Genomic DNA, 26,940 nt, shown 5'->3' with positions numbered 1-26,940 from the left:
ATAAGGAGTCATTTAGCCAAGATTTTTAGTATTCAGATAAACTATAATGTGAAAGTGCCTCCCATTCTGAAACCACTTTACTGCATCAAGCTTACCTTTGTCATAACCTCTTCCATTCCCCTTTCTTGAACATGAGTTAAGGAATATTTAAGTTTATAGTCATTTGACTAAGGCTGAATTTGAGTGATGGCACCATATGATATCAGTGTGATCGCAGTGATAGATTTATTTTGGGGCACAGAGGAAGTCAACTTTACCAGAGCCTATGGAAACAAAGAATTGTTTTTCTAGTGGTGGAGAAACTGTTGTGTAACAGCCAGCTTAGATGGATTATAGGGACAATACAGCAGACTCCACCAGCTCATGTGAAGGCATAGTTGGAAACTGATTACCAAAGAAAAATTTATCTCATCCCATTTTGACTATGCTTATATTAATAGCTGGTATCAGCCTGTAAGCAATGAGATTTTTGTGCAAGAGAAATATATATTGGAAAGTGGTAGTGATGCTGCAATACAAAATGTAAAATTTATAATCAGTTCAGTTCAGTCACTCAGCAGTGTCTGACTCTTTGCGACCCCATGGACTGCAGCAGGCCAGGCCTCCCTGTCCATTACATATATATATATATATATATATATATATATATATATATATAATTGTGTGTATACATATATATATATGCAAAAATATAATAGGAATAGCTAACATGTATATCTCAACATGTGTCATCTATTTCAAGGCAATTGTAAAATGTGAAGAACATAAAGCAATAATAAGTTCGGTATAAGGACATAGTTACTAAAGATGAACTGAAGTGTCCCATTTTCACTGTAATTAAGACAACCAAGAAATAACAGAAACTAGCAAGTTGGCCTGGAATATGTTTGCCAGTTTGAACAATTTAAATGTCAAGGTCAAACTACTAAGAGATGAAACAGTGTCCAAATGAGGACAATCTGCTTATTGTGAAAACAACTTAAGAAACAGACTTCAGGAGGTCTTGACCAGTCCTCCCATCAATAGTCTTCCCACTTAGGTTATTGGTAGACCTGTCCTTACATTACCATAAGCCTTGGGAAGGCAGAAGTTTACTGGTGACATCCTGATATAAATCCAGAAAATGAAAGCAGGTGACAAAAAGGTCTAATAGAATAGAATCCCTAAAGGAATAAATGGGTAAGAAGCAGAAAGAGCAGAGAGGAAATAATGACTCCACAAATGGTTGAGACAATTAAGAACTGCAGAAACTTACCTTGTCTTTTCGCAAATGGGGGTCTACCACCATGTCTGCAAACACCAAGAGCTGGCCTCTGGATGAGAGCATGGCAACACCTGAGGGCATGTCTATTTGAATGGACATGCTAAGTTACTTCAGTCGTGTCTGACTCTTACAACCCCATGATTGTATCCCTTCAGGCTCCTCTGTCCAAGGGACTCTCCAGGCAAGAATACTGGAGTGGGTTGCCATGCCCTCCTCCAGGGGATCTTCTTGACCCAGGGATAGAACCCAAGTCTCTTATGTCTCCTGCATTGGCAGGCGCCACCTACCTGTGACATTTCAATGTGAGTTATGACATTTGGGTGAATGTGTTTGTGATCTGCCATAGAGTGTGAAGTTCCTGGTGAGAATGATTCTTCTTTTGGTTCTTGCTTAGATGAGTTAAGTGAAAGTCGCTCAGTTACATCCGACTCTTTGTGACCCTATGGGTTACACAGTCCATGGAGTTCTCCAGGCCAGAATACTGGAGTGGGTAGCTTTTCCCTTCTCCAGGGGATCTTCCCAACCCAGGGACCAAACCCAGGTCTCCTGCATTGCAGGTAGATTCTTTACCAGCTGAGCCACAAGGGAAGCCCATCTAAACATAGAGTGTGAAGTTCCTTGTGAGAACCTGACTGTAGTAGGCTAATATTTCTCCAGGGGACACAATAATGCCTCAGTCCCACCCTACATTAACACTTTGCCCTCTCCCAGGCCTTTTCATGCTGGAGACATACACACAAGAACCTGGAATATCCATCACTATGCTGGTTCCCAGTATGTCTCAATGTAGGGCCTTCTGCACAGCTGGAAAATTGTTAAGTCAGAACTCAAACTGCATGATTCTTTCACTAAATCACATTTTACAACATTGTAGAGTAAATGTGTGACAATATTTTTTAAAAAGGTAGCAACCAATACAAAATATCATATAATATATCAAACACTAAGAAAATTTGGTAAAGTGCAACACAGAAGAAATGTATGAAGTATGTATGGAGTGCTAACTGTGTCTTTTGGGCAACAATGCTGGGTCAAAGAGCTGAGCAGAAAAGTACAGGGGTCAAAGAAGGCAGAAGTAATCAAGAAAATCAATGAAAGAACAGTAACTGCCTAGAAAGGGAACATAACGTGCAGATAGGTAATTGAGCATGGCCAGTTCACAAGGCAGTAAAAAAAAAAAGGTAGAGTCTTTTGGTCAAGTTGGGTTGAAGCACTGTACTTCCTGGACTCACAAATGAAGCAGAATCTCTTTGACTCTAATTCTGCGTCTTATCACCCTAGTGTGCAAGGATGACAGAGCCCCAAATCTCCAGTGACAAGAAAGGAGGAGAGAGTGATATGGCAGTACCCAGCCTTTGCAGGTAGGCACTGGCTCAGCATACCTACTGCTTAGTATCATAAGAGAGACAAAAAAATAGACAAGTCCTCTGTATATGGGTGTCCCCTTGAAATAAATGGTGGTACTGCTCACAGTGCTCCAGAGTCTAGCCCATCACATCAGTCTCCCCTCTAAGAGAGGATTGGGAAAAGGGAGTTATTCTCTGGGTTAGGGAGCAGTTGTAAGAAAAACCCACACAACCCAGTACATAGATCACTAATGCTTGAGTAGAAACTAATCTGATCATAAACAAATTAGGCTATGCATAAAAATTTATTTTGCTGTTAAAATTTGAAATGTACCAGGCTTCTCTGGTGGCCCAATGGTTAAGAATCCACTGCTATTGCAGGGTACACAGGTTCGATCTCTGGTCGGAGAAGATTCCACATGCCTCCGGGCAACTAAGCCTGTGCACCACAACTACTGAGCCCATGCTCTAGAGCTTGCGAGCCACAACTCCTGAGCCCTTATGCCACAACTACTGAAGCCCATGTGCCCTAGAGCCCACATTCTTTGACAAGAGAAGCCACTACAATGAGAAGTCTGCACACCACAACTGGATGGTAGCCTAACAACTAGAGAAAGCCCGTGAGCAGCAATGAAGACCTAGTGCAACCAAAAATAAATAAATAAAAATTAAAAATTTCAAATGTACCAAACCTGGAAACTGTTAAAATGTGAACCTATTTACAAAAGCAAATTTGAATTCTCAAAAGTGGAGAACAAGTGGGACACTACATAATGATAAAAGATCAATCACTTGGAAGAAATTGTGATCTTAAATATGTGTGTATTAAAGAACAGAGCCTCAAAATATATGAAGGAAAAACTAATATAAATGAAAGAAGTAGACAAATCCCAAACTATAATACTATAAAGTGTCAACACCACATTCTCAGCAATTGATAAAACTATGAGACATATAGTCTCATAGTTAAAACTATAGGTAAAACTCATAGATAAAACTATACCCTGTAAGGGTATAGAAGAAATGAAAAATACTGTTGCAGAAACCAGTACTCGAGAAACAAAGCACCACACTCAGAGAGTTGGAGAACTCAGGTTTATTATGCCAGTGGACCCAGAGGAGTTAACACTCCAAGCTCTGAGCCCTGAACAAAGAGGTTACAGAGTTTTTATACACGGACAGGCATGATTAAGCGGGTTTGCGGATTTGCAGGGGCTGGGCAATTGCAAAGAGCTGGACGAGGGTGAGTGAGATAAGCTCCAGTTCCTAGTATTGTGAGTCCCCACTTTCTGAGACTGTGTGACCTGTGTGATCTAGACTTTGCAAAGAGCAAGTGAGTTACAGAGGCAGAAGGAACAAGAGGTTATATAAAATTTTAACTTTTCCTCTCCAGTCCCCCCTGTTGATGCTTCTATCATCTCATGTTTTGGTAGGACATTCAGAGTTTCCCGTCATTTAGGGGGCTATATTGAGCTATTACAATTTGTAACTTTATGTATTTAATTCAAGAGGTTATGAACTGGGTAATAGCATTGAGAATACAAAAGCACCGCAAAGAACATGGAGAGGACCAGTTAAAGGGAGATGCCAAGATGCCCAGCTCCAGATATTGTTCCAATTACCCCAGGAATTTGCTAGTTCCTCTCTCCTTTTCATGATTCATTCCCTTAGCTGTTGGGCCATGTCCCTGACTATTCCTGATTGGTTTACATAAAAGCAGCCTTCTTCATCTAAGAAGAGTCAGAGTCCTCTCTTTTCAGCTGTCAGTAGGTCTAGCCCTCTCCTATTGTGTAAAACCACCTCAGCCAGAGAATCTGGTTGGTCCTGTAAGGGCACTAAAGATTTGGCTACTCTCTCAATGTCGTCTGTGTGAAGTCCTTGGATAGTGTATGGTAGAAGGTGGTTGATGAAGCAATTTCTCCTATTCCCATACCTATCTTAGCCATAATTTCCAGACCAGCTAGTAGGGTTATAAACTGGATGACTCTTTTTGACCATGTATGTGCTGTCAGAGGTATGGTGAGAGCCTTGCCTGTTAGGGACAATATTCATTTGGGGAGTGAGGAAAGCTAAGATGCAGATACCCATCCAATTGACTAGTAGACATAAGTAAGCCTTTGTCCCACAAACAAAGAAAAGGCATTAATGGGGGTGGCACTATATTGTGTTTGTGGGAAAATGAGTGGGCCACTCACCTTTTAACGTTTGATTACATTCATCCCTGGCTAAATTACCTACAAGTTCAGTTCTTCCATCATTTGTAAAGCATTTTGGAGCCTTTTGGGCTAACTCAGTTGTCCTTAAGACTGGCCCTTGTAAGGGTGGATCTATAGGAATCCCCATGGCTGTTGCATTATTCAATGGTACTGGTATAGCTAAGTACCATGGAGCTCCTAAGGATAAACAAAGTCAGCAACCCCTGGCCAGCTGGGGGTTGGTGTCATTAAGAAGGTGATGACTTGTGTTGAGAACCCGGTACAGACGAGAGTCTAAGGGGGAGTTAACTCTGTGACCCGGGTCATACTACCAGCAGGCAAAGTCTGATTTTTTAGGGCAAAGTTGGTCCGTGATTTCATTTGTCTGCATTATTGTTCCTGTCCAGTAGGTTTTTCCATTTATTTGGCAGACAGACACCTGCTCTGGGTTGTAACATCTGTGTGGCATTCGGGGGTAGATGGAGGAACAGGGGCATGATGGCAATGTCATGGTGTCAGGATACCGCCCAGGGTTTGGATCCTCTGGGTGGGGGAGAGTTAGCAGCAGTGGGGGGCAAAACTGGAAACCATTTTTGGCACCCAGGCCCCTGGATATACATCGCATGGTTATGAAGGCAGTAGGTGATTGGCCTATAGGATTGGCCAGCTACACATTGCTCTAGCTGATGGTTAAGTAAGCAATTTTCTAAGGGTTGACTGTAATGTTGACAGGTACATGATGGATAAGAATGGCACCATCTGTTACAGCAAGGGACACCAAAAGGCTGCAAAGTAACCTGCACATAACAGATAACTGAACACTAGCAAAAGGTTTTCTTCCCATCTTTGGGTTGTCATGGCTATAGCAACCGAGCCTATTGTGAAGGGGGGTCAGCTATACTGTGAGCAATTTAGTTAGTAGGGAGAATCGATCACAAGAGACATCTAATAAAAATGAGGCTTCCCACTACAGTGAGATAACAGACAGCTAACCACAGCTTCTGACCCAAATTCCAATCCTGGGGTGTGACTGAAGCTAGTACTATAGGGAAGAGCACAACAATAATACCAATCAGGGATAGAGTCCAGGGTTGACAATGAAAATCCATTGACATTTTGATAGCCAGACCCTCAAGCTTCTACTGTGCGTTGACCAGCCAGCTGATGGAGTGTGGCTGGAGTAAGGCTGTGTGTTGCTTAAGCTTCTGCTGTGTGTTGACTAGTCAGCTTCCAGAGTGACTAGAGCAGGGCTCAGCGTCCTTCGTGGGTTAGGGTTATTGTTTCTGGAACCAGAACTTGAGGGGATTTTGGGGGGGTCCCGAACTGTTTTCCAGGTGTCCTTATCACAGGAAGTCGCTGCCTTCTTGACGCTGGTGTGGTGGCTCCAACGGATGACATCTATAACTCTAAGAGCTGTAGTGGTTGCCAGGACGACAGTGTGAGGGCCTGTCCAAACTGGCTGAAGTGTTTTTTTTTGTGTTTTTTTTTTTTTAACCTTTAACCCATACTTCATCTCCTGGTTAATAGGGATGAATCCAATTGCCCAAAGGAATGGGTGTTTTCTCTAAGATTTATTGGGGGATATGGTGGAAGACTTTTCCCAGGGCCTGGAGGTTTTGGGACATCTCCAGGTTAGCTAGTTGCTGGTGGTCTCTGTTGAGCTTTTCTATCACTAGGGACGGTCTCCCATATAAGATCTCAAAGGGAGAATAGCCTGAGGACCTCGAGGTGTATTCACAGAGGTAGATGAGAGTCCACAGAAGATAAGGCAGCTTGTTCCAGCATTGTCTGGGTGTTGATCAGGGGATATTCTTGTCATACTACTACTTGGAGAAGCAAACTTAACAAGAAAATCAAAGATATATGGCCCAAAGATTAATAGAAGTAGGAAAGCTGTTGTGGGGCTAGCCAGGAGAACCAGGTCCAGACATTGGTTTGTGACATTAGTATTTCTCTAGGTATGAGAAGATGCAAGAATTTGGACTCATAAGAATCTTTGTCTGAAAGCATCTGACTACATGAAGGCCTGTTTTTCTGGATTTTTCCCAGAGCACAGAGTGCCTTATTTTTTCTCTCCACCCTGAACTCCTTTCAAGGGGGTGTTGAAGGTCAGCATCTTGTAGTGGTCATGATTTGACCTTTGTAGAGGCAGCTGACAAACTTCCAGTCAGCAGGGCCCCTTCATAGCCACATATTTGACCATGTTTGGAGGGCATTTCATGATCATTGTGTCCCACGGGGCTGGGAAGGCTCATTCCCAGGTCTAACATAGATTCCATTGACAGGCCACTTAATGTGTTTTCACTAGAGCAGGCCTTGTAAGCAAAAGTTTCTGGACCATACCTGTCTTACTAGCCTCTTGGTCCAGGAAAATATTTCCTCTTGTTGCTTCTTCCCATATCTAGAGTTACATTATTACAATTATTGATCTCATATGGAACTGCATATCAGCATTTTATCACAGGTTCAGTTACACAATATAATGTAAGAAATAATCTTCTGAAGCAAGCTACATAGAAAATAATATAGCCAGCAGTTATTAATAAGGTCACAAGCAAGAATTTCAGTCAAGAACTTTCATTGGGTATAGCCCAGTATACTCCAGGTCATCTGACTCAGTTGGATGATTATAGCCAAGTGTTAATCTCCTGGTTGTACATCATGGAGCATCTGACCTTTACCCAAAGATTGGTTACTGAGATAAGCTTTAGAAACAATCTTAGAGTGTCCTTTTAATAACTTAATTAAAACTTTTAGCAATATAACATAACAAGGAGCGATCTCAGAAGTGAGTCTTAGTAAGCACAGACATTAATTAAGAAAACTAGAACTTAATATTCAGTGAAACTTAATTTTTTTCTTTTTGAAGAACTCATTGTGAGGGCATTAACACTGCAGCCATATAAGGCTTTAACCTATCAAATAAAAACGAGGTCTGTCAGGGAGCCTGGAAAAGCCAAGTGGCCGTCTCGGATTTCCCATAGCTCTCGCTCTTTGATTTTTAGCTTTTTGTCCATTTTCAATTTCCTGATTTAGGAGCAGACTATTGCCATGTTTTAAGGACATCAGGATAGCAAAAGTCTAACCACAAGGGGCTATTTTTTGTAGAAGCAGAATGAGCTTTGTCTACATGTACCATAATCTTAAATAATGTTTATTTACTTTCCTGAAGTAACAAAAAGATTTTAAAACAAGTGTAAATCACTTAAAGGCAAAGAAACTCATAATATGTTATCAAAAGCTGCATTCTAAGAAAATTTTTTTCTCTAAACAGAGAGAAGACCAAATTCCAGTCTGGTACCAGCTTACTGTTAATAACAACATTTGTTTATCTGCTTAATCTTAGAAAGTCTTTTCCATAAATTTTTAAGAATTAGCAGTATTCTTCTAAAGGCATGAGAGTAAAACCATAGAAGGCATGTTTAAAATCTGATTCTATTGCAATTGACAAAGAAACCTGGCCATAACACTTTAATATGATAACTAGAATTATAATTGACCATATTTTATTATGACATATCAGATCTATATGAATTTAACATAATCTTAGGATAACTATATTAGTAACATAACCATACAGTAAAACTTGAAAAGATTTATCACCCCTTCAACAGTACTTCTCATGTAATTTAACATGTCAAATGAACTCAAGTAGCTTAATAGCTCTTTGGGATGTCTCAGGGGCCCTCTGAAGCACCCCAAAGTTAGCCAGAAGTCAAGTTATTTAGGAAGTTTTGTCAATAAATATCAAAAGAGTTTATAATACTCAGTCAGGTAGGATCATACAAGTCATTGTGAAATAATAGTTATTTACTTAGCCAAAGGTAACAATAGATTTCAAAGGTAAATATAGGACAGATCAATTAAGAGGTAAAGAAGCTTAAATCTACTATTAAAAGCAGAGAGAAAGGCCGAATTCAAGTTTTACACCAGCTTACTTTAAACTCATTTAGGTAAACTTAATTAAATTTATTTTTAAACTTAGTCCTAACCATGCACAAAACTTTTTTCAGGGTCCACTTTCCACAAACGTTTTAATCACTTTCTATAACAGCCACCTGTGAGTCAGACCTAGTTTCTTTTCCCTTTATAAAATGTAATTTTATTTTTTATATCTGCTTTATTTAAAACATGCACACCACTTCCTTATTAGATTAGGAAACAAACATTAATACTAGATATTTAATATTGAATAGTTCCCAGTTTATGTGAATCTGAAATTTATTTAGGTTAATTTTTCTGTATTTAGAATTGTTTGATTTGTAAGTGCTTACTTTTCTTTAGGCCAATTAAATTAGAACTCATTTACAACTTCAACAATATTATCAGAAAAAAGCAAAAGACATACACTGAGATATACATAAATCCAGACAGACAGGCTGACAGAGATCTTATAGTTTTCTGTTTAAGATTCAAGATACCTCTTTGACCCCTTTTTCTTTCTTCGCTTGAAGTTCTATCTTGCCCAAGGCTGAGGACTCAGGAAAAGTGGGCTGTGTATTTCAAGGGCATGGAAAGGGTTAACTTCAAGCTTTTTCTTAGGCAGGCCTTCTAACAAGCTAGTTGTTTTTAATTGCATATGCAAAAAATAACTGGTTTTGCAGTTTCCAAAGATAAAAATCTCTCTCTGTTCAATCAGTGATCACACACTCAAAATCATTCAGAGGCTATCATAATATCCCCCTTCACCTGAGTCCCCAGGTTTCCTTAACTGTTGCTCCCTTCCTGGGAGCTCCAAGGAGGTGATCAGTCTCTTCTTCTACCCGTTGGGGTAGGGCCTGACTGGGGACTGGCCCTGGGGCCTTACCTGATTCTGTGGCCATTCCTGATGAGCTGGTCTGTCCCTCCAATGAGTACGGTTGGGGCTTGGCTGTCCAGACAGTCAGAACACTGGTCTGAAAGAGAACCCAGAATACTGTCAGGTGGTGCACCTCCTTGTTCGTCTCAGGGTTCCTTCACTCCAGCCTGGCCGAGCCACCAGTCCGGCAGCTCAAGGGGCCAGCATGGTTGGAATCTCTCTGGGTCCTCCAGAAATGTTGCAGAAACCAGTATGTGACCTATGGGATCCAGAATTTGCAAGGAGCAAGCTGAGTTACAGAGGCAGAAGGAGCAGGAGGTTATGTAAAATGTTAACTTTTCCTCTTCAATACAATTAGCCAAAATAGTGTAATTGATATATTTACAGACAACATCAATGACAGAAAATACATTCTTTTCAAGTACCCATGGAATTTCCAACAAGATAACTCATACCTTGGAGACAAATCTCAACAACATTAAAAAGCTGACATTATACAGACTATGTCCACCAACCATAAAGCAATCAAATTAATAATCAATAAAAGAAAAACAACAGAAAATGTACACACACTTAAAAATAAAACAATATGTTGATACTTCTATATAATACATGGATCAAAGAAGTCTCAAAGGAAAATTTTTAAATACAAAGAACTGAAAGAAAATAAAAATGAAACATTATTTGGGATACAATTAAAGTGATGATGAGAGGGAAGTTCATAGCACTAAATGTTTACATTAAACAAAGTAAAGGTCTAAAATCAATTACTTAAAATTTCTATCTCAAGAAACTAGGAAAAGAAAGTTAACACAAAAAAGTAGAAGGAAAGAAATAATAAAAAAGTAGAAAACAATAACAGTGAAAAGAGAGAAAGTATAGAGAAAATCAATGCAATAAGAAGTTGATTCATTGACAATATCAATAAAATTGATAAAACTTTAGCAAAACTGACAAAAGATACAAAGAGGAGATAAGAATTATCTATATTAATAATAAAATAAGGGATAACACTATAAATTCTGCAAGCTTTATAAGGATAACAGGGAACATGACAACTTAACACTCATAAAATCCACAACTTAGAAGAAATAGGCCAATGCCTCAAAACTACAAGATGTCAAAATTCAATTAAGAAAAAAGAGATATATAACTATCAAAGAAATTATTTGTACTGTAAAAGCTCCTGAAAAACTATTAGCCCAGAAGGCTTCACACAAGAATATAACCAAATGATTAAACAATTAATATTGATTTTATAAAATCTCTTACAGAAAATGGAAGATAGGAAACAGTTCCAAATTAATTTTATAAGCCAATATTACTCTGGTACTAAATTCAGGCAAAGACAGCACAAAAACAGAAAACTCTACATAAATAATGTTCATGAGAGTAGAGGCAAAAATTCTTGACAAAAAGCAGCAAATCAATTTCAGAAATGTATAAAGACAATTGCTTGCTATAACCAAGTAAGATTTATTTTAATTTTGCAAAGCTGGTGCAGCATTCTGAAATAAATCAATACAATCCACCATATCAAAAGCCTAAAGAACAGAGAATGATGTCAGCAAGAAGATCAACTAAGAAGCTCTAGGCATTCAGTCTTCCACAGAAACAATAAATAAAGCAAAACGTATGAACCAAAATAGCTTTGAGAACTCTAGAAACCAGGTGAGAAGCAGCAGCAACCAAGCAAACATCTAAACAAGGAAAAGCCACAACTAAGATGGTAGGAAATTTCATGACATTTTGCTCACTCTTGTCTTACCTCCTCCTTAGCACAGCACAGCATGTTCCCAGTTCCCAGTTCCTTTCTTAGGCAAGGAATGTAGCTTGCTTGTTCTCTGTTCTTATATGTCCAAGAGATTAGTTTTTTTGTCCCCTATCATTGTTTGGATATCTGTTTAGGAAACAGAGAGTAATGGTCTGTGCAACAGAGCTCAGGATATCTGCAGACACACAGGCACCAGAAGGTAGAGGAAAACAATAGAAAACCGGCTTCTGAAAAGAAGCAAGGGTAAGACTCTTCAGGAAATCGGGCCATTTAGAAGCAGCTTATACACCAAGACCTGAAATAAAAGTAAAACACAAGCTCAGAAAAGAAACATCAGAAAAGGCTTAAGAGAATACTAAGCCTTTAAAATAAGATGGTCAGTGAAGTTCTTTCCCTCCACAAAGCCAGTCCATGAAGGTTTGGAGAGGTGACTATTTTTTCAAATGTCAAAATCTCAACAAAATATCACAAAGCAGTCAAAGAAACAGAAAAAGATGGCTCATTCAAAGGAATGAAGTCTCTAGAAATCAACCTAAAGAAATGTAGGCCTCTGACTTACTTGACTTTAAATCCTTTAAAAAGAATTTAAAACAATTTTTTAAAAAGACGTTCAATGGGACTTCCCTGGTGGCACAGTGGATAAGAATCTGCCTGCCAATGCAGGGGACACAGGTTCAATCCCTGGTCCAGGAAGATGCCACATGCTGCAGAGTAACTGAGCCAGTGAGCCACAACCACTGAGCCCATGCTCTAGAGCCTGCAAGTCACAACTACTGAGCCCATGTGCCACAACTACTGAAGCCCAACTGTCTAGAGCCTGTGCTCCATAACAAGAGAAACCACTGCAGTGAGAAGACTGAGCACAACAATTAGTAACCCCTGCTTAGTGCAACTAGACAAAACCCACGCAAAGCAACAAAGACCCAGCACAGCCAAGAATGAAATAATTTTTTTTAAAAAGATACTCAATTAGGTAAAAGAGAACCCAGACAGGTAGCTAAACAAAATCAGAAAAATGACATCAATAAAATGAGAATATCAATAAGGAGATTAAAATTATTAAAAAGAACCAAGCAGAAAGTTTAGAGAGGAAAAATATAACTCAATTAAAAATTTCACTAAAGGGGTTCAACAGCAGATCTGATCAGGTAGAAGAAAAAAAATCAGTGATGACAGGTCATTTAAATTACCAGGTCAGAAGAGCAAAAGAAAAAAAGACTGAAGGAAAGTGGATACAATCTCAAAAATAGAGCCTCAACAGTTATGAGAAACTGTTGAATGGACCAGTATATGCATTATGTGAATCCCAGCAGAAGAGAAAGAAAAAGGAACTGAGAACTTAAAAAAAAAATAATTAGCCAAAAACTTTTCAAATATCAAGAAAGACATGGATATCCAAATACAAGAAGCTAAGTGAACTAAGTAAGGTAAACTAAAAAAGATACAATTAGGTATATTATAATTAAGCTGTCAAAATTCAAAGACAAAGAGAATATAAAAAGCAGCAAGAAAAAAACTGACTCATTACATACAATGAAGCTTCTAAAAATTATCAGTGGAAATCTCAACAGAAGCCTTGCAGTCCAGAAGGAAGTGGGTTAATACATTCAAAGTGCTGAAAGGAAAAATAATCAACCAAGAATATTGTATACAGCAAATCTATTCTTCAAAAATGAAGGACAAATTAAGACTTTCTCACATAAACAAAAGCTGAGGGAGTTCATTATCACAAGAAATGGCCTACAAAAAATGTCAAAGAATCCTTTAAGTAGAAAGGAACACCAAACATGCTGGTGTTCAATGTTTCTTAACTTATTGTGCATAAAAATCTTGCACTTGGGCTGTAGAACATTGTGCATGCTTTGACAGCATTCTGTACCTTCTGGCTTGCTCCTCTGATTATTGCTATTATATATTTAGACCAGTATTAAATAGCTCCCATCTACTTTATTTGGGGCTACAACTCAGGTGGTATAACGTTTTTAATTCATTTTATTTTTAAAATTGTCATACATTGAAATCGAACTCTTCCCTGGGTCCTATGAATTTTAACACATGCACTCATTTGTGTAACCACTGTCACAGTCAAGATAGAGAGCCATTCTATCATTTCTATAACTCCCTTGTGCCATCTCTTCATAGCAGAATTTCTCAATCTTGGCTCTATTGATATACGTGAAGCCACTCAGTTGTGTCCGACTCTTTGTGACCCCATGGACTGTAACCTACCAGGTTCTTCTGTCCATGGGATTTTACAGGCAAGAGTACTGGAGTGGGTTGCTATTTCCTTCTCCAGGGCATCTTCCCAACCCAGGGATTGAACCTGGGTCTCCTGCATTGCAGGCAGAAGCTTTACCGTCTGAGCCACCAGGGAAGCCCATTGATTTATTGGGCTGGATAATTCTTTGTTGTGGCGCCTTTTTCTGTGCATTGTAGGATGCTTAGAAGCACCCCTGACCTATGCCCACAAGGTGCCAGTAGCACCCCTCCTCCAGTAGTGACAATCAAAATTGTCTGGAGTCATTGCCAAATAAATGTTCCCTGGGGAAGAGAAAAATAATCTCCCATCATGACGTACCACTGCCTTATAGTCACTCCCTGTTCCCAGTCCTTGTCCTGACAATAATCACAATGTGTTCTACATTATTATACATTTATCTTTCTGAGAATATCATATAACTAGAACAATACATTATGTAACTCATTGAAACTGGCTTCTTTGACTAAGCATGCTTTTGAGATTCATCCAAATTATCGCATTCATCAATAGTTCACTTCCTTTTACTGCTGAAGCATGTTCCATTTATTGGTTGTACCCAAGATTTTTAATCCATTTACCTGTTTAAGGACATTTGACTTGTTTTCATAATTGTGAAGATTTTACATAGAGCACGTAGAAACATTCATATACAGGTTTATGTTTAGCTATAAACTTGTTTGTCAAGGGTAAGTATACACAAAAGTGATTGCTGGGTCATATAGCAAACTTATGTTTAACTTTATAAGAAATCTCCAAATCATATCCTACATTGTTTTTCCATTTGCATTCCTATCAGCAATGTATAAGATTTTCAGTTGCTCCATAGTCTCTCTAGCATATGGTATGCAGAATTCCAGAGAATATCAAGGAGAAACAAGAAGGCATTCTTCAATGAACAATGCAAAGAAATAGAGGAAAACAACAGAAGGGGAAAGACTGGAGATCTCTTCAAGAAAATTGGAAATATCAAAGGAACATTTCATGCAAAAATGGGCACAATAAAGAACAGAAAGAGTAAAGACCTAATAGAAGGAGAAGAGATCAAGAAGAGATGGCAAGAATACATAGAAGAACTTTACAAAAAAGATCTTAATGACCTGGACAACCACGATAGTGTGATCACTTACATAGAACCAGACATCCTGGAGTGTGAAGTCAAGTAGGATTTAGGAAGCATTGCTGCCAATAAAGCTAGTGGAGGTGATGGAATTCCAGTTGAGCTATTTAAAATCCTAAAAAATGATGTTGTTAAAGTGCTGCACTCAATGTGTCAGCAAATTTGGAAAACCCAACAGTGGCCACAGGACTGGAAAAGGTCAATCTTCATCCCAATTCCCAAGAAGGGCAGTACTAGAGTATGTTCAAACTACTGGACAATTGTGCTCACCTTCCATGCTAGTAAGGTTATGCTCAAAATCCTTCAAGCTAGGCTTCAGCAGTATTTGAATTGAGAACTTCCAGATGTACAAGCTGGGTTTAGAAAAGGCAGGGGAACCAGAGATCAAACTGCCAGTATTTGCTGGTTCGTAGAGAAAGCAAGGGAATTCCAGAAAAACATCTACTTCTGCTTCATTGACTACGCTAACGTCTTTCACTGTATGGATCATAAAAAAAAAAACTGTGGGAAACTCTTAAAGAGATGGGAATACCAGACCTGACATGGTCTTACCTGTCTTCTGAGAAACCTACGTGCAGGTCACAAAGCAACAGTTAGAACTTTATATGGAACAACTTATTGGCTCAAAATTGAGAAAGGAGTATGACAGGGCTTTATATTGTCACCTTGTTTATTTAACTTATATGCAGAGCACATCATGAGACAAGCCAGGCTGGATGAGTTACAAGCTGGAATAAAGATTTCTGGGAGAAATACCAACAACCTCAGATATGCAGATGACACAACTCTAATGGCAGAAAGCAAAGAGGAATGAAAAAGACTCTTGGTGAGGATGAAAGAGGAGAGTGAAAAGGCTAGCTTAAAACTCAATATTAAAAAAAAACTAAGATCATGGCACCCAGTCTCATCACTTCATGGCAAATAGAAGGGGAAAAGGTGTACAGTTATATCTATTTTATTACATGTATAAATTCCTGTAACAACCATGGCAGTCAAGATACAAAACTATTCCATCACCAAAGAAATCTCTATCATACAATGTGTGAAAGATCCATTTTCTACACATCTTTGACATTCTAATAGGCAAGTAGTGGTAGCTCATAATGGTTTTAGTTTACATTTACCTAATGACGTTGTATTGGAGAAATGGCAATCCACTACAGTATTCTTGCCTGGAAAATTCCACGGTCAGAGGAGCCTGGTGGGCTACAGACCATGGGGTTGCAAAGAGTTGGACACGACTGAGTGACTAACACACTGTAATGATGTTGTGTGGGCTTCCCTGATAGCTCAGCTGGTAAAAATACACCTGCAATGCAAGAGACCCCAGTTCGATTCCTGGGTCGGGAGGATCCCCTGGAGAAGGGATAGGCTACCCACTCTAGTTTTCATGGGCTTCCCTGGCGGCTCAAATGGTAAAGAATCCGCCTGCAACGTGGGAGACCTGGGTTCGATCCCTGGGTTCGGAACGCCCCCTGGAGGAGGGCATGGAACCCACTCTGGTATTCTTGCCTGGAGAATCCCCATTGACAGAGCAGCCTGGTGGGCTACAATCCATGGGGTCACAAAGAGTCGGACACGACTGAACAACTAAGCACATAATGATGTTGTTTCCCTTTTTACATTCTTATTTGTCTTTTATGTATTGTCCATTTAAGTGTCTGTTGAAGTCTTGCTCATTTCTATATTTTTTGTTTGTTTCAGTATTGAATTTTGTAGGTTTTAAAAATATACTCTTTATGCAAGCCCTTTGTTAAATACATGATTTGTATGTTTTCCCTCAGTCTGTTCTGTCTTTTCTCTTAACCATGTCCCTCACAAAGAAAAAAATTTTAAATTTTAATGAAGTCCAACTGATCCCATTTTCATTTATCAAATGATGCTTTTGCTGTTATATCTAACAACTCATTGCTTAATTCAAGCAACAATTTGTTCTATGTTTTCTCCTCTTTATAATTTTATATTGATATTTAGATTTATAATCTCTATTAACTTAAATATTGTATAAGGTGAGTAATTTAATTCCAGGTTCAATATTCTTTTTGCGCATAGATGTCTAATTGCTCCAACATTTGTTGAAAATACTGTCTTCTCATTTAATTGTTTTGCACTCTTGTTAAAATCAAATGCCCATATTTGTGTGGATCTGTTTCTCAGTTTATCAAATTTCTATTCTGTTTCATTGATCTATATGTCTATATATTTGCCAATACCACACTGTCATTACTATACTGTGTTTCTCAATGGGAAATAATATTGCTCCTAAAAGATATTTAGCAATAGCTGGAGATATTTTGATTGTCACAATTGGAGATGGTTATACTGTTGCTAAATGTCAATTGGTCTAAATGTCAGTGGTACTGAAATTGAGAAACTCTGCATAGTCATTCTTTTTTTTTTAATTAATTAATTAATTTTATTTTTTTTTAATTTTTCAGTGGCATACATTGATATGAATCAGCCATAGAGTTACACGTATTCCCCATCCCGGTCCCCCATCCCACCTCCCTCTCCACCCGATTCCTCTGGGTCTTCCCAGCCCACCAGGCCCGAGCACTTGACTCATGCATCCCACCTGGGCTGGTGGTCTGTTTCACCACAAATAATATACATGCTGTTCTTTCGAAACATCCCACCCTCACCTTCTCCCACAGAGTTCAAAAGTCTAAAAATATGGAACGGTTCACGAATTTGCGTGTCATCCTTGCGCAGAGGCCATGCTAACCTTCTCTGTATCGTTCCAATTTTAGTATATGTGCTGCCGAAGCGAGCACTGCATAGTCATTCTTAAAATCAGATTGTCTTATTCCTCAAACTTCATTATTTTTTCAAAATTATTTTTTTATATTCTAATGCCTTTCCATATTAACTTAGAGTCAGCTTGTCTATTTCTATAAAATATCTTGCTGAGGGTGATAGGAATTTTATTAAACCTATAGACTGGTCTGAGAAGAAATGTTGTCTTTATCTTATTGAGTCTTTGTTGACATATAATGTTCATAGTATCCTCATATGATTTTTTTCTATCTCTGTAATATCAGTTATTTTGTTTATACCTTTAAAAAGATTAGCTCTTCATTTTATCAATTAAAAAAATATTCTATGTATTTCTTCTCTGAACTTTATAATTTCTTTCCTTCTGCTGACTTTGGGACTTGTTTGTTCTTCTTTTTAAACTTCTTTTGGGTGGTAGGTTAGGTTATGTATTTGAGATTTTTCTTGTTTCTTAAAGAAGGCCTGTTTCTTAAAGAACTTCCCTCTTAGAACTAATTTTGCTGCATCCCACAGATTTTGGAAAGTTGCGTTTCAATTATCATTTTCTGGTTTCTTGTTTGATTTCATCATTGACTGCTGCTTTTTCAGTAACATATTTTTTAGTCTCCACATGTTGGCTCTTTCCTCACTTTTCTTTCTGTAATTGATTTCTAGTTTCATACTTGTCATGGTTGGAAATAACACTTGATACAATTTCTATCTTTAAATTTGTTGAGGCTTGTTTTGCAACATAGTATGTAATCTATCTTGGAGAACACTCCATGTGCACTTGAAAAGATTATGTATTCTGTTTTTTAAGAATAGATGTAATGTCATATATATATATAGTATATATATGACATTACATCTATTTTACATATATAGTTGATTGTGTCATTTATGACTACTGTTGCCTTATGGATTTTCTGTCTGGATGGCCTGTCCTTTAGTGTCAGTGAAGTGTTAAATTTTCCTACTAGAATCACATTATTGTCAGTTTCCCATTTGTCTGTTAGTATTTGCTTTATATATTTCGGTGCTCCTGTATTGGGTGTGTATATGTTAGCAAGTGTAATATTCACTTCTTGTATTGATTCTTTTATCATTATGTAATGCTCTTCTTTCTCTTTCATTGTATCCTTTGTTTTAAAGTCTATTTTGTTTGAGTATTGCTACCTCTGCTTTCTTCTCATTTGTTTGCATAAAATGTATTTTTTCCATCCCCTAATTTTTAGTATGTGTGTGTCTTTGACACTGAAATGAGTCTCTTGAGGGCAACTTATTGAAGGGTCTTGTATTTTTATCCAATCAACTTACCCTATGTCTTTTGATCAGAGTAGTTAGTTCACTGACATTAAAAGTAATTGTTGATATTAATGTACTTATTGCCATTTTATTGCTTGTTTTCCAGTTGTTTTTGTAGTTCCCTGCTGTTCATCTTTTTTCCTTCCCATTGTGGTTTAATTGTTTTCTTTTGTAGTATGCTTGGGTTTCTTTCTTTTGTAATATGCTTTCTATATCTATTGGAAGTTTTTGATTCGTGGTTACCATGGGGTTCACATATGTTCCCCCATAATTATAGTTACTTGCTTCATACAGATAGTCATTTAGGTTCAAAAACATCCTAAAAGATATAAATTTTTATTCCCCTCCACCACATTTTGTGCTTTTGATGTCATATTTTACTTCTTCATGCTTATACCTTTACTGTTTGTTATAGTTATATTTATTTTTGCAATTTTTTTGTCTTTTAATCTATGTTCTGGCTTAAGTCATCTATTCTTACTATCTATTTACCTTTCCTATTGTGACTTTTTCTTTCATATAGATTCTTACTTCTTTGCAATTTAGAGAAGATCCTGTAACATTTATTCTATAGTACATTGCTGAATTTATTAACTGTTGCTCAACTCAGACTTTTTTTTTAAATTTCTCCTTCTATTCTAAATGATCATCTTGCTGGGTAGAGTATTGTAGACTGCAAGTTTTTCCCTTTCAGGACTTTTTGAACATATCATGCCACTCCCTTCTGGCCTGCAAAGTTTCTGCAGAGAAATAAGCTAATAACCTTATGGGGATTCCCTTGTGTATGACTATTCATTATTCTCTTGCTACCTTTAGATTTCTCTCTTTATCTTTATATTTTATGATTCTAACTATAATGTGTCTTGCTGTGGGTCTGTTTGAGTTCTCTGTGCTTCCTGTATCTGGGTATCTGTTTCTTTCTATAGGTTTGGGAAGCTTTCAGCCGTAATTTCTTCAAATATGTTTTTGATCCCTTTCTCTCTCTCCTCCTTCTGGAAGTCCTGTGATGCTAATTTTGGCAAATTTTATATTATCCCATAGATCTCATATGTTGCTTTCATTTTTTAAAATAAATTGTCCTTCTGTTTGCTGTTCTGATTGGGTCATTTCCATTATTCTATCTTCCAGATCAGTTATGCATTCTTTTCTGTCATTCTTTGCTTCTAGAGTGCTTTTTATGTCAGGAATTGAATTATCTATTTTTGATTGGATCTTCTTTATAGTTTCTAAGTTATTTGTTAAAATGATCTGTGCTTAGATCAATTCTCTTTCTTAATTCACTTGGCATTTTAATTATCAATGTTTTAAAGTTATTGTCTGGAAGAAAGATTATCTGTTTCACTATTTTTCAAAGATTTTCTCTTGCTCTTTCAATTGAGTGTAGCTTCTCTGACTTTTTATTCTAAACTTTCTCTGTCTCTAAGAATTTAGGTGAAACAGTTATCTATTGTGATCTTGAAGAGTTATTCTTATGTGAGAGTGTCCTTATGTAGATTGCATATGCCCAATGCTCCTGGTGTGAGGAATGGATTTGATGTCAACACCAGTCACATCTTTCTTCATCATGTCCTGGTCACTATCACTTTGGTAGGGGGTGTGGCTTGTTATAGAGGATCTAGAGTCTGTGCAGGATGTGAGGCAGGATTCCCTTTCTGCTCAGTGGCTGTTATCACTCTGTTAGGGGCAGGTTCTTCTCCCAAATTGTTAAAATGGAAGCCCTGAAGATCAGGTTCAAACTGGTTCTGTTTACTTTGTGTGTTTTTCCTTCTTCCTGCACTGGGGCCTTTGCCCCAAGTGGGATTTGTGTGCTTACTGTAGTCTGATGGTCTGCCTGTGTAGACATCTGTAGTTCTGCTCAGACTCAGACAACCATCACATCATTTCCCCTCTTGTGGTTGTTCTAGATCTGTTAGATTGTGGCATGGAGTGACCTTGACTGGAGCATTCACTTGACTGGGACTGGGAGACAGGCATATGATTGTGGGAATTCACATGGCTGCATGACAGAAGTCTGGGCTGTTTCCACAGTTTTGTTTGAGTAAGCACCAACCATGGCCACTGCTGCCTCTCCTGGACCACACCTTGGTCCCCTAAGCCACCTCTGTTCCTAAACTATTTTCCCAGGTCCTGGCCACCAGAGATTCAGTGCTAAGCTGTGGCACGGAGTGAGTGTTTGCTCAAGTTTGGATTGAGGAGTGCAGTGAGGTAGAAACCACTAGGACACACCTCTCTACACCCTGTCTGGTGACAAGCCAGTACCTACACACTCCTCATGAGTGGAGTCTAAGCATTGTTATCTGTCCCAGTGATTCTCCAAACAGCCAAGGGGGCTTGTCTCCCATGCATAGGTCCCTAGGACTGGGACACCTAGTCTGAGGCTCAACCTACTCACTCTCCATTGTCCACCTGTGCAATCTCGTTTTTCCTCTTAGTCCCCTCCCAGGGGCAAAGATCCTGACCCAGTGCTTGTCTATCCATCCTGCCCAATTAAACGTCTATCTTTCTTTCTTTAAATTTTTTATTTTTTTTTTATTTTTGGTTGCACTGCACAGCCTGTGGGATCTTAACTGTGGGATCCCAGCCAGGGATTGCACCAGGCATTGGAAGCACAGAGTCTTAACCACTGGACCACCAGTGAAGTCTCATGTGTGTATCTTTCTTACAGCCTTGGTTGTATGGGAATTCTTTTTCCAGTTTACAGTTAGTTTCTCATGAGAATTGTTACAGATGTAAATGTATTTGATGTGTTTGTAGAGAGAGGTGAGCCCTACATCCTCTTATTCTGCTATCTTAATCCCCTCTTGTGTGCTTAGTCGTTCAGCCATGTCTGACTCTTTGCTACCCCATGGACTGTAGCCCACCAGTCTCCTCTGTCCATGGGGATTCTCCAGGCAAGAATACTGGAGTGGGTTGCCATGCCCTCCTCCAGGGATCTTCCCAGTTCAGGGACTGAAGCCAGGTCTCCTGCATTGCAGGTGGATTCTTTACCTTCTGAGCCAACAGGGAAGCCCAGTCCCCTCTTAGTGTTTGATTTTTAAGGCTGACACTCAAATAACCTAGTTCTGAGAACCAACAGGGCTCAGCGTTTGAGTCCCATAATATCATAGCAAAGAAAGAAGTAGTTGTTAAAGGGCATATGAATACATTCTGCTGCTATCTTCTACCCAAACTTAGTGCAGTGTGCAGATGAAGCAGGAATGAAATGCCAATATCCCAGTTTTTCCCTGGAAGAGTTACGACTGCATACTTTTCCAGCTGCAGCCTTACGATCAGCTTGTTATAAGCCCTTACCTGAGAGCTGACTGAGATGCTCCCTGAAGCCTGAAAGAACTGGTAGGCATGTTTACCACCTTCTCTCTCAAGTTTATTCCAACAAAACCAAGTCACTAGCTTTTTTCCTTGGAAGGAGCTTGTGCACATAGCCAGCACCCCAAGTTTTAAAGCTTTCACCCAAGGGATGAGTCTTCCTAGCTTTGATAGCCATTGGGTCTTGGCCACTCACTAACCCCACATGTCCATATTAATCATATTAAATAAAGAATCAGTTTTTAAGTGGGTGCATAAACGTTTCCTGAAGTTATAGCCCCAGGCTCAGCACAGAGGGAATAGCAAAAACACCAATTTCCCAGGTTTTCCCTGAAAGAAGTTTGCATATTTTCCCAGCTGTTGCCTGAGGGTATGGCTTCTAATCAGCCTACATGTGAGAGATGACTGTGATCCGCTCAGGAGCCAGAAAGTGCTGGGGGCCATGTCCCCTGCCTTCTACCACTGCCTCTCTCTGACAGTAAAATCAAATATACAGCTTATTCTTGGAATGTAACTTTCCATAAATATAGCACCCTAACTGTTGTGGCTGCCACCCCAGGAATGAACTTCCAAATTACCTATTGGAAGCATTCACAAATCCCCTAGGAAACACACAAATAAAGAGGGGTTATATATGAGTACATAAGCATTCCAATGGCTATTCCCTCTGGCTCAGGACTAAGTGAGTAAGCACAAACACCCATCTCTTGGTTTCCCCCTGATAGAGGCCAAACTGCATATCTAAGGTTCTGACATTCCCACCTGCATCCTAAAAGTTGAACTTCTATTAATAATTAGCCTGCCTCAGGAAGCTGAAGAAGTAGTCAAGTAGTAGTCCTTTAGGGGCCTGAACAAGAATGTAGGCATTCTCAAGCATTTGGGATTCTGAAAAGTCATGGTGATATTAATCTACCAGGAGTCACTAAGAACAAAGATACCACCTTAGACAAACAGAAAGATTTGAAAGGCAACCAGGAACTCAGGCTGAGCTGATTGATGAAATCATCTCCTACATTTTCCAGTCTGTCAAGACTAGGAGAAATAGCTGTTTTACCTAATGCCCCAAAACCAACACAGTCAAAGAAAATAAACAAGTGGGAGAATATATTTCAAACAAAAGAACAAGATAAAATTTCAGAAACCAATCTTAATGGAATGGAAATAAGCAATTTACTTAACAGAGAGTTCAAAATAATTGTCATAAATATATTCACTAGGTCAGGAAAATAAAGCATGAACAAAGTGAGAACTTCAACAAAGAGACAGAAGATATTTAAAAGTACCAAACAGAAATCATAGAACTGAAAATAGTAACTAAACTGAAAAATTCAATTAAAAGATTCAACATAAGATTAGACCAAGTGAAAGAAAGGATCAAAGAACTCAAATACAGGCAGTGGAAATCTTCCAATAAGAGGAGCAAAAAGAAAAAGGAATGAAAAAGAGCAAAGATAACTTAAGGGACTTATGCAACATTATAATGTGGATCAATATATGAATTATGTATCCCAGAAGAGAAGAGAGAGAGAAAGGGTTAGGAAGTTTATTTAAACCTGGGGAAAGAAGCAGACATCCAGATTCAGAAAACCCAAATGATAACAAAAATATAAATCCAAAGAGATCCATGCTGAGGTATATTTTATTTAAATTGTCTAAAGGTTAAGACACAGATAATCTTGGAAGCAACAAAAGAAAAGTGACTTGTTACATACAAGGAAACCCCCTTAAGGCCATTAGTGGATTTTTCAGCAGAAATCTTGCAGGCCAAAAGAGAGTGGGGTGGTATATACAAGATACTAAAAGAAAAAAATACCAGCCAAAAATACTTTACTTAGAGAAGTTGTGCTTCAGAATTGGAGAGAGAAAAATTTTCCCAAACAAAAGCTGAAGGAGTTCACCATAACTAGACCAGTTTTATAAAAAAGGTTAGAGGGAGTTTTTCAAGCTGAAATAAAAGGAAATTAACTAGTGTCATGAAAATATGTGAAAGTATAAACTCACTGACAAAGTAAATGTATGGTTAAATTCAGAATATTCTAATATTCTAATGGTGGTATGTAAATTAGCTATAACTGTAGTATAAAAGTTATGAGGCAAAAGTATTAAATATAGTTGCAATAATTTTTAATGAATATTCTATATAAAAGATGTAAATAGTGACATCAAATGCAGAAAATGTGGGGAAGGAGAGTAAAATGTAGAACTTTAGAGTCCACTCAAATTTAAGTTTTTAACAGCTAAAAACAGACTGTTATAACTATAAGATGTTTTGTGTAAGACTCATGGTAACTAAAGAGCAAAAACCTATAGCAGATACACAGAAGATAAAGGAATCAAAGTATACCACTACAGAAAATCATTAAATCACAAAGGAAGAGAAAGAACCATAATGCAGCCAGAAAAAATTAGCAAAATAGCAATAGTAAGTCCATACGTATCAATCAATAATTACTTTTAAATGTAAATGTACTAAATTCTCCAATCAAATGACCCAGAGTGGCTGAATGGGTTAAAAAAAATAAAACAACAAGACCCAACTATATGCTGCCTAGGAGATGCACCTTAAGGACACACATTTATTGAAAGGGAAAGGATGGAAAAAAGCATTCCATGTAAATGGAAACTAAAAGAGAGCAGGGTTAGCCATACTTGTATCAGACAAAATAGGCTATAAATAAAAAAAATGTAACAAGAGAAAAGGAAAGTAATTATATAATTGATAAATGGGCCAATTCACCTGAAATGAAAGAAAATCTGACATAAACAACCTAAATTTACACCTCAAAAAATAGAAAAAGTTCAAACTAATCCCAAGAAGACATATAAAATTTTAAATATTTATGTACAAAACATCAGAGCACCTAAATATATAAAGCAAATGTTAATAAAACTGAAGGGAGAAATAGACAATGATGCAGGGATAGTAGAGAACGTCAATGCCCCACTTTCAACAATGGGGCATTATTCAGACAGTAATCAACATAGATTATAAACCTATACTATACTATACTACTATACAACCTATACCATACTACTATAAAAACCTATGCTGCTATCATAGATTATCCAGACAGTAATCAACAAGAAAACAGTATACTCAAACAAATACAGAATTAATGGACTTAACAGCCATATATAGAAAATTCCACCCAATAACAGCAGAATACACATTCTTCAGAAGCATACTTGGAATATTCTCTAGGATAAACTATATGCTAGGCTACAAAATAGTTCTTTAAAAATTTAAGATGAATGAAATCATATCAAGCATTTTTTCAGACCACAATGATATGATACTAAATAACAGAAGGAAAACAGGAAAATTTAAAAATATGTGGAGATTAAACAACATGGTCCCTGGAATTAAGAGTTCTCTGATGTCCTAAAGTTTTGGAGCTAAGACTCCTGCCAGAGGGATGGGGTGGGGAGGGAGGTGGGATGGGGGTTCAGGATGGGGGGACACATGTATACTCATGGCTGATTCATATCAATGTATGGCAAAAACCATCACAATATTGTAAAGCAATTAACTTCCAATTATGTAAAACAACTGTACTCCAATAAAAATCGATTAAAAAAAGCAATTAGCTTCCAATTAAAATAAATTAATTAATTAAAAAAACCAACATGTTCATGAACAACCAATAGGTCAGGGAAGAAATTAAAGGCAAATAAAAAATATCTTAAAAAAAAAACTAAATGGAATCATAACATTCCAAAATTGGGAGGATGCAGCAAAAGCAGTTCTAAGCAGAACATTTATGGCAATAAATGCCTACATTGAAAAAGAGAAAATCTGAAATAAATAACCTAACTTTACACCTCGAAAAAATAGAAAAAGAACAAACGAAGCCCAAAGTTAGCAGAAGGAAGGATATAAAGATCAGAATAGAAATAGAGACAAAAAATATAAAAGATCCATGAATCTTTTTTTCCCCACACCTCCTGTTCTATGCCAGCAATACACAAGTCAACACTAATTGACCATCATCCTTAGTTGTGTTCATGATGATTCTCATTTTAGTCTAGGACATGGAGCTGCCTAACACTCCAGGTTTGCAGGAGATGGGTGCAGGCCATCTAGATTTAGGGGAGTCATGGTTTCCATACCCAAATCTTTACCCAGTCCTGTCTTTAGGGTTTTAGAAAGGCTACTGATGATCGTGCTGCCCTCATCACACTGACTTTCACTCTTATTATGAAATAACTCTGGAGCCTTCATGCCTAGGAAGCTTTTTGACCTGGTATCAAGAGCTGATTTTTTTGAAAACATAAACAAAATTGACAAACTTTTAATTGTACTAAGAAAAAAGGAACACTTTTATGCCATCATATAAGGTAATCTAAAAGAAATGGATAAATTTATGGAAATATACAACCTACCAAGTTTGCATCATGAAGAAGGAGAAAAGCTGAACAGACTAATGACTAAGAAGTTTGAATCAGTAATTAAAAAAAAAAAAAAACAAAAAGAAAAGTCCAGGATCAGATGACCTCACAATTTAATTCTACCAAACATTCAAAGAAGAATTAATACCAATCCTGTTAAAGCTCTTCCAAAAAACTGAAGAGAGGGAAACACTCCCAAACTCACTTTATGAGGCCAACATTATCCTAATCCCAAAGCCAGATAAAGATGTACAAGAAGAGAAAACCACAGGCCAATATCCCCAATAAACATATTTATAAAAATTCCCAACAAAATACTAGCAAACCAAATTTAACAATACATTCAAAGCATCATACACCATGATCAAGTGGGATTTATCTCTCTGATGTGAGGATACAAAAATCAACAAATGTTACATACATTAGTAGAAT

At 37.8% G+C, this 26,940-nt stretch overlaps 1 long non-coding RNA gene and 2 other non-coding genes across 3 annotated transcripts in view; all 3 read right to left on the bottom strand.

The window, feature by feature from the left end:
- The window catches only part of LOC136153535 (uncharacterized), a 43,432-nt gene extending 32,003 nt beyond the window's left edge, over window positions 1-11,429 (bottom strand). The window contains exons 1-2 of the long non-coding RNA XR_010660412.1: window positions 11,372-11,429; window positions 9,613-9,700 (exon numbers count right to left, since the gene is read on the bottom strand). This is a non-coding gene — a long non-coding RNA (uncharacterized lncRNA). The remainder of the gene's footprint in view (window positions 1-9,612; window positions 9,701-11,371) is intronic.
- A 2,250-nt stretch (window positions 11,430-13,679) lies between these two features.
- On the bottom strand, window positions 13,680-13,751 carry TRNAC-GCA (transfer RNA cysteine (anticodon GCA)). Its single transcript has one exon. It is a non-coding gene; the product is annotated as a tRNA-Cys (tRNA).
- Window positions 13,752-17,421: 3,670 nt separating this feature from the next.
- LOC136154857 (U6 spliceosomal RNA) lies at window positions 17,422-17,528 on the bottom strand. The gene has a single exon (XR_010660564.1). It is a non-coding gene; the product is annotated as a U6 spliceosomal RNA (small nuclear RNA).
- Window positions 17,529-26,940: the final 9,412 nt, after the last annotated feature.

This window comes from Muntiacus reevesi, chromosome X (genome assembly GCF_963930625.1).
Source record: "Muntiacus reevesi chromosome X, mMunRee1.1, whole genome shotgun sequence".
In the NCBI taxonomy this organism is placed as follows: Eukaryota; Metazoa; Chordata; class Mammalia; order Artiodactyla; family Cervidae; genus Muntiacus; species Muntiacus reevesi.
The sequence above is the reverse complement of the archived record's forward strand: the minus strand, read 5'-3'. Positions and strand labels throughout refer to the sequence as shown.